We start from the raw sequence: 9,063 nt of genomic DNA, 5'->3' as shown, positions 1-9,063 counted from the left end.
ACTAGTTCTTGATTGTGGCTTTGTTGAGTTGATGGTAATCTATACACATTTTAATGTACCCATCCTTCTTTTACACAAAGAATAACATAGAACGCAAAGGAGACTAGGCTAAATGAAACCCTAGTCAACTAAAACCTTGAGTTGAGCCTTTAACTCTTTCAACTAGTCCAGCGCAATGAAGAATTGAAGTGGGATTTGTACCCAGTAGCAAGTCAATACCAAAATCAATTTTTCGTTCCGGAGGAATACTAGAGAGATCATCAAGAAAGACCTCCAGAATTTCCCTCAATATTGGGACCAACTGAATAGGAGGGTTTTCGCTAAATCTTTGACTCTCACATATGGTATAAACACCCTGTAGAGATCATCTTACATGCTTTCAAACAAGAAATGATACAACCTCTAGGAACAGAATTTCCCCCCTTCCATTCTAAAACGGGTTCATTTGGGAAGTTAATCATCATTACCCTAATTCTAAAATCTATGGAGGCGAAACAAGCATTCAACAAGTACATACCAAAAATAACATCAAAAATAACAATATCGAGTTCTACTAACTATAAATAAGTAAATCTATTTAGCAATTTGTATATACTATCTTAGCAACAACTAACTCACCCACCGGGGTAGTCACCATAAGAGGTTCATTCAAGATATCGAGCAAAATTTCAAACTTGTTAGGTACTAGAGGAGTAACAAATAATAAATTATAAATGGGATCAAGTAAAGAATATATAACAATAGAAAATACTTTCATCATACCGATCACCACATTGGAATAAATTTACTCACCCCTAGAGAGGAGATCATATTGGAGATTATTCTTCGAAGCATCAACATTAGAAACACTAGCTTGGCCACTCTCCTTGTCTTGCCCTTTCAAATTTAGGCAATCTCGAACTTTGTACCCACTTTTACCACAAATAAACATTTGCATGTTCCAACTAAGCGTTAACCGAAGAGACCTTTTCCACACTAGGGACAAGTAGGCGTCTTGTTTTGTGAACTAGTACTCCTTTCCTTTTGAGGCTTATTGTTAGACACACTATAATCACCAGCCTTAGGAAACTTTGAAGGAACTTTATTTGAGAACATCTTCTTGAACATGGGCTTGCGTTAAATCTCAAGCCTACCCTTAGAAGAACAACCACAAATAGACCTTGCCCTATTTTCTTCCCTACTCTTCCTCTTCAACATAGTTTCTTCCACTTGTTGAGCATGAACCATGAGACGAGAAATGTTCATATTATCATGTTGCATAGCCGAAAGATATTCTTCTTTCAAGTTATTCGAGATGCCAGTCACAAAGAGACTCATTTAATCCCTAGGGTCGGATATCAAAGAAGGAGCATACCTTGACAATTTAGTAATCATCAAAGAGTAGTCAAGTACACTAATACTTCCTTGATGAAGGTTGATGATTTATGCAACTTTTTCTTCCCGCTTCTCTCAAGGTAAGAATCTATCAAGAAAAGCCTTCTTGAAAACCACCCATGTCGCCGGTCCACCACTCAAAGGCCTATTGTCTATTCATTGGATATACAAAGTTTGGACCAAATGTTTGAGTTTATAGATGGATAAAAAGGTTTTTTACTAGTAATGATCCCATAACATAAAAATCTTGTAAGTCTCATCAATGAATTCTTGGGGATCATCCTCAACTTGGACCCAAAAAATGTAGTGGGATTCATCCTAGTGATTTCCCTCAAATAGGAGGACACGCTGCTAACGTGTATATTTCCTCAAGGTTCAACCTTCTAATTATCTTGGGCCGTCATAGCTTGATCTTAAGTAGTGACGACTTCTGATTGTGTTGAAATGAGTTGGGACATTTTGAGAGATGCTTCCCTTATATCCCCATCAACCATAGAATAAGGAACAACCGAAACTTGATCATCCATAACATATTCTTGAAGTGTAGGCACTTGGTTATCTTGTGCTTCCACATTAGCTATGCCTTCCTCGTCTGTTCTTTCGGTTTCGCTTTGTGTATTCATACCTATAACCACCATGCAAGGTTTAGGTGTAAGCACACACAAAGTAGACTCTGGAGGCACGAATTAGAATTACACAAAGATGATAGTTTCTTAAGCATCACATAGTCTATAATTCATAAGTCTGGAGGGCTTCACATTTATGCATAAGAATCTATGTAGACATTTTTTAATGAGACATCATTCCTAAATCTATTCAAACTAATGCTCTGGTACCATGTTTGTCACATCCGGGGAGCACCCCCTAGACGTAACCGGCGTCGTTGTCCTAGAAGAGGACTAAGAGTAGACTCTTAGCATTCGTCATTAAATTCATAGGTTAAAAATGGCAAAATTTAAAACTTCTCGATTACTTGTACATTGAGGTTTACTTAGACCTCTCTCTTACACACAATATATATTTATTGAGTATACGTAGAACCTTCATATAAGAATATTACATAGTCTTCTACTTTTATTTCACATACATAGTATAGGAACATAATCTCATAAGAAGTCTATAATATGTCTCATATTAAACAATCTAACAATGAATTCAACAATTGGTCTTAACCCATATTCAATACAATAACGAGCCTCATATAGGCTATAAAACAATAGTCTTGAAATTAAAACAATAGAATTAAAATTTTTATACTAGAACAACATTAATAGTGTGAGGACTAAACGAACTCTTGGGAAATATCGAAGTCTTCTTCAAAGGTCTTCTATAGGCTCAACGGCCGGATCCTACATGTGTACTAAACATAAAAGATCGGTCACTACACATTTCTACTAAGTATAAGTATATGCACTAAAAACAAGTGATATCATGCTAAATAAGACATTTAATTAAAGAATGCTATTTAATGTTGAAAAGAATAATGCATATCCAAGAATTCATATAAACCAATAAACACATAACTCTTAATTCAAGACTATATGAAGCACAATACCAACAATATCAATCTCAAGTCCTAGTAAACATACATATAAACTATATTAAACACATAACCGAGAAAACTCTATTGTAAGACCCCCAAAATGAGTTATGGTGCCTAGAGTCTAAAATCTTTGTATTAAGTTTTTAAAGTCCTAAAATGACTTTTAATATGGTCTATATGATGTTCATAAAGTTTGAGGTGATTTGGAAGTCAAACGTAAAGGGACCACTTGACGTTCAATAACTAGTCACCTATGTGTCTATACGTACTTATGTTTGTATGTCATGACCATATAAAGTCTTAATGTTATTTATAATTATGGTTATAGACATTATATAGATTTTCAGGATGTTTTGAGGTCAAACGTCAAAGAACGTCCAAGACGTTTGAAAGTAAGCCGTTGAGATGTCCAATTGTTTCTTGATGGGGCCTAGCTTGTTTTGACGTGCTATGTGTATTTGTTTTTGGTGAAACTGATGTGGAGGTCTAAAATTTTTAAGGTTTGAATTTTACGTTGGAAATGTTCGGTTACAACTTCTAAAGGGCACGCAAAAGGGAACCACCAGAGGGAAGCAAGGCTGTCGAGATACTGCCCTTGTAGTGTAAATCGAGGAGCAAAACTGACACAGTTGGTTGACCAAAGACACGTAGGTGAGATTTAGTTGATGGACACTTATCCTGGGAAAGGATCAACAAATTAAAAGGCATATTTCCAATCGACGGAAGCTACAGACGGCCTGTCGATGGACCTACAGGCCATCGATTGTGATAGGTCGATGCAACCTGGTGCCACTGTCTTGCGCACAGTTTCATTAAAGGGGTGAATAGAAAATTCACCCCACGTCCTAAACTGACCCTACTTGATATATTTATTGATTTTATGGTGTATTTAAGGGATCAAACACGTGAACAACCCATTTACAATGCCATGCTCACGAAATAAACCTTCCTTTCAAAACCAATCCTCTCTAGAAAACCTCCATTGTTGTTAAAGAGCAAGAAAAACTTGTAGATTGGATTATCATGGGTTATTCCCCATGTTTTAGAGGTTTTCAACTATACAAAGGTATGGTGATCCTTCATCTGTAAGTAACCTTTCATATGGAGAGTTAATCTGATGTTTTCAAAGAAAGTTTCATGATCAAATCTCTCTTTCTGCAATCTAGCCATTGTTTTCTTCTAAGAACGTTTTAAATGGTTAAATAACGATGAATTGAAGTAAATGTATTGGTTTAACGTGATTTTAATCCAATTGCATGGTGAACCCAGGTTCCTTCTCTAAATCGATTTAGTCCTTGCATGGTCTTTGGGATGATGGCTTGTTAATGGTTAAATTGTGATTCTCTTAGTTTGTATTTCTTATATCTACTGATATTTACATGGATTCTTTATTAATTGATTATGAAGGATCCATCAGGATCAATGTATGAAGATTTGAGTATGAATAGTCTATGTTACTATGTGTTACACTAATTTTGATTGTAACAATAAAGATTTTAATTATGCAAAGCATCATTATAGATACTTCCTCAAGTTTATATTATGGATGAATTGTGGGTATAAAACCTAGATGACCTAATTAAATAAGACTTAAATGAATAGATCTAGGTGAAATCAAAGTTCTAAGTTTGTCGAGCATGACTTGGACGTGATTTATATGACATTAAATACTTCCCTAGGATTTAATTATTGTCATATTATGAATTTTAGCCATGGTAATGAGAGTAAAGAACATTAGTGAGTGGTCTAAGATACTCTACTTTCCATTACATATGAGATGCCTTATAATATGGTATAGTATGATGTTGTAGCGAATTGTACATGGTTCATTTTATAATTAAAGTACTTATAGCTACTACGATATATATAAATTGTTGATAAACAAGGTGTATTTATCAATGATGATTAAAGGATGAGAAGTTGGTAAGAATGCTTATCTCCTCTACTTTCTTTATATTATTGTAGTTGATGAAGTCTTGTATGACACTGTGTGGTATGGTCCACTTATAGTATAGGTGTTTACTTTATTGTCATCATATATGTGTTTATTATGACATTGAAGGCAATGTGATGAATATATGAATATGTGGCTATGATGATCACACTATGTGAAGCTTATGTCTACTTTCCTTTTGTTGTTGTGATTTAGGTTGTACTTCTATTGTATAAGCATGGGTATATCTTTGTTAGGGTAATTCATAGGTGCTTCCATTGATGATTTAAATTGGTTAATAATCCCTTACTTATGTACCCCTCTGTGAATGGATGGATAGTATAATTTAGAAGGGTTAAGTGTAAGTTAAAGTTGCCTTGTCTCCTATGCTATTGTGTATTGTGTGGTATATGCTTGAAAGTGTAATAGGGTCTAAGAGGGTGGCTTCCTCAATGAGTTATTGATATCCAATATGTGATCATGTTGACAAATATACATACACACTAACATTTCATGCATGCTTACAAGTAGTATAGGATCATAGTGTCTAATGAATGGTTTTTCTCGTATTCACTAGTGTCTACTACTATGCATGTAAACTATATATATATATAGCATGATAGGATGAAATATGACTGTGCATAGTGTCTTGGAGGGTTGCTAGGAATGAATTTGCTCATATATTTACACCTATAAACTTATGCATTAATATATGAACATGTGTGACATTTATGTCTTAAGTGAAAGGCTTGCTCACATATAACTACACACACACACATGAATGATTATCTTGTAAATCAGAGGGGCCTTGAAAGGTGTTCCCAAGATTAATTTAAAACTGGATAGGTGCTAAAATATTCTATAAGCATATGAGAAATGAATGTCCTAGGCCTATGTTTTATGAAAAATGTAATAAAGGCTTTTCAATAACGGAACTTAGCTTAGCACCGAGTTAACTTGACAATGATAGGTGTTTACTTTCCCTTAAAGGAAGATTCACTATTTGTTCCTTATAAAGTTTTGACTACCCTTAGAGGAATACTAAACTATTGATCCACATGAGGTGGTGATTTCCCTTTGAGGAAGGTTCACCCATGTTTTATCATGAGGGGAGGCCCCAATTGCCAAATGTCTTGTAGAAGGATTATACCTATCTCTTAGTTCCATATTATATATTTGCCACATAGGATCTAGCAAAGTGAATTCACATAGGATGCGAGGATGTATGTTAATGTACTAACATGTCTAGGTGAGGACACCTTCCATTGGTTTACCACTCTACAAAAGAAAATTCCATGTTTAGCACCCACGGTCTTAGTGTGGATTAAGGCTATAGTTTTTCTATGGCAATATGGACAATGAAAGTAAATGAATTGGATCCTTACTAGGAGATCATATGGGAAGTTACTTAGGATAGGTTTAAGGAATGAACCCATCTATACATTGCACAAGTAGCCTCTATCCTAGGAAGGTGACCTAATGTGTATGATTATGCTTATATCTATATGCATGACTTTGTAGTATTTGTCTACTTGTTATGAAGATGTGCATGGTATGAATCTATAAGATGTGATCTAATCCTTATATGAACTATGTTGTGCTAAATGACTATATGATGAAGGTCATGTACTGACATGAATGAAGTTGCCTTCACTTACTTGTTGATCTATGAATTCAATGTTAATGTTTGTGGTCTCATAGAGGGTTTACTAATTTTGTGTGGGTTTATGGGGCTCCAAATGTACATTGCACTAGTAGACTAAGATTGGGGTCATGAACAAGGTCTTATAATAATGTACATGAAAAGAAGTAAATATATGTGTAAATTGGTGTAGCTTACTCTAAAGCCGAAGGAGTCATGACTTAAATCTGTCTTTGATATATTGTGCTTATATAAGGATATGTGTTCGCTTAGGTAGGTTATATGCAGGCTTTCATTTGTGACCTTAAGGTTATGCATTACACCAAGTATCACAAGCGGGTTACTTGGGAGGTTAATGAATAAAAGATAAGATAGTTTACTTTTCAGGGAAATTAACTAACTGTAATGTGACTTGAAAATGTCATATTTTCTATATGTAATCTCGTGAAATGTTTGGCCTTTTAATAAGTTTATATGAAGTATGTGAATTATATAAATTCTACAGTATAATAATTTTATAAGGATATACTCAAAAAGGCATGAAGTATGATTTGAAGAAAACGTCCCTTTTTAAATGCATGTTTTTGCGTGGTTGCCATACTTAGTGCATTGTTGTACTAATCCCATTCTTATTGACTTTTTACACAAAGTGTAGGTTATTTATGCTTAAAGGATGTCTTGAATGTTGAGGAGCTTCATATGTGATTCCCAATCTCAAGGAACGGAATCCTTAAGTCCAAGGATGTACTAATGTTTAGTTACTTTCAAGTTTCTTAAATATTGTATGATCGTGTAATATGTCCTAAGGGTCGTGTCCCTAATGTATTCTAATTTTGTTGAGTCTATGATTAAAAGGAGTTTTAAGGTATAAATATTTATTATGACTTATGTTTTATACACATATGAAGTAATGTTTCTAGCATATGATGTGCTATGAAAAGTTTTTAATTTTCTGTTAAATTTACTATAACAATGTGATGAATAATAATTATGATCTTTTATCAGACCTCTAATAGGTCAAGTACGCATTGATACTTCTAGGGGTGCTACTCGGATGTGACATCTATCATCAAGTTATATCATAAACAATCATTCATTCGAGTTCATAACATCATTACGAAAGTAAGACTTTCACTAAGACCTTCCATTAATTCGACTAGTGCAATGGATAAATAAATCCCCATAACCTTGTCCAGCCAATTAAACTCAACAAGAACTATAAGATATTTCCAACTTAACATACTATATCATTAAGATATAACATCATTATACTTTAGAAATTGATACCAAAACCATGTTCATAAGTGAAACCCATATCACATAGTATCATTGATTTGTAAGTTTAAATCATATGCATAACATATACATTATAAAAACATAATTCAAAACTCCTAAGGCTTCCTTCAAGGAAAACTAGTGCAACGCATAGGAAGAGTGCCATACCCCTACTAGACTAAGTCAAACCTCTTAAGTCACACTGTTTAGAGTTTACTTCCTTATTTCATTTATTTTCGAGAACAATTACCTTAACCTACATAGACTAGAAGATCTAAGTGTGGACTCCGGTGATGTAAAACCTTTCACCGATAGAAGGTGGTCTCCCGAAAAAGTTGAACCAAACATGAAATTACCTATCTAGGTGCATCCACTAGGAAGTCTTCCTATTGGTCAAACATTATAATGGAACTAGTAGATATGTATGAACTCTCTACATGCCTTTTAGCATTGGAGCCTCATCAGATAAGTATTCATAGGGTGAGTATGTAAGACCCCCGAAATGAGTTAGGGAGTCTAGAGACTAACATGTTTGTCCTCAGGGTCTAAGGTAATAAAAATTTTTGTAATATTGTATTGAGTCAATGTGTAATGTTTGAGGTGATTTGGAAGTCAAACATCAGGGGACAATCAAGACTTCCGACGACTAGTCCCTTATGTGCGTCATGTGTCTATACGTAGTTATAATTGTATGGCATGTGCTTATGAATTCTTAAAATGAGTTACAATGATTTTTATCAGCAGTATATGGAGTTTCATGAATATTATAGTTCAAGTGTCCAAGACGTTCGAATGATAGTCCATTAGACATGCATATGTGTGTCTTGATGGACCCTATCATTTTTTATGTGTTGCGTATAAATGTTTTGAGTGAAATTGATGTGATAGGTCCTTGACTTGCTAATTTTTATGTTTACGTTGGAAACACGTGGGTATGAATTTTCAAGATCCCTATAAAAGGGCACACAGAAGGACCCAAATGCTTTTGAGACACTACCTTGGTTATGCCAATCTACGAGCTCAACATACGCATTGTTTGTGGACTTATTCCCTGTCGATGGGGAGGTGTAAATGGTCATATAGCCTTGAGAAGACTTGGAAACATGAAAAACATAGACCCAAATGACGGAAAGGATTTAACAATCGGTCGATAAACAAACGCCCTATCGTTGTGTTCGTTGATGCAGGCCTTATGTCATTGCCTGCGCACTGTTTCATTAAAAGGGTTAATGAGAAATTCATCCCACGGGCAACCTAACCCTTGATGATTGATTTGGTGATTTTTGGGTGTATATA

Source organism: Solanum pennellii, chromosome 11 (genome assembly GCF_001406875.1).
Source record: "Solanum pennellii chromosome 11, SPENNV200".
NCBI classification, from domain to species: domain Eukaryota; kingdom Viridiplantae; phylum Streptophyta; class Magnoliopsida; order Solanales; family Solanaceae; genus Solanum; species Solanum pennellii.
Note: the sequence above shows the minus strand (reverse complement) of the source record.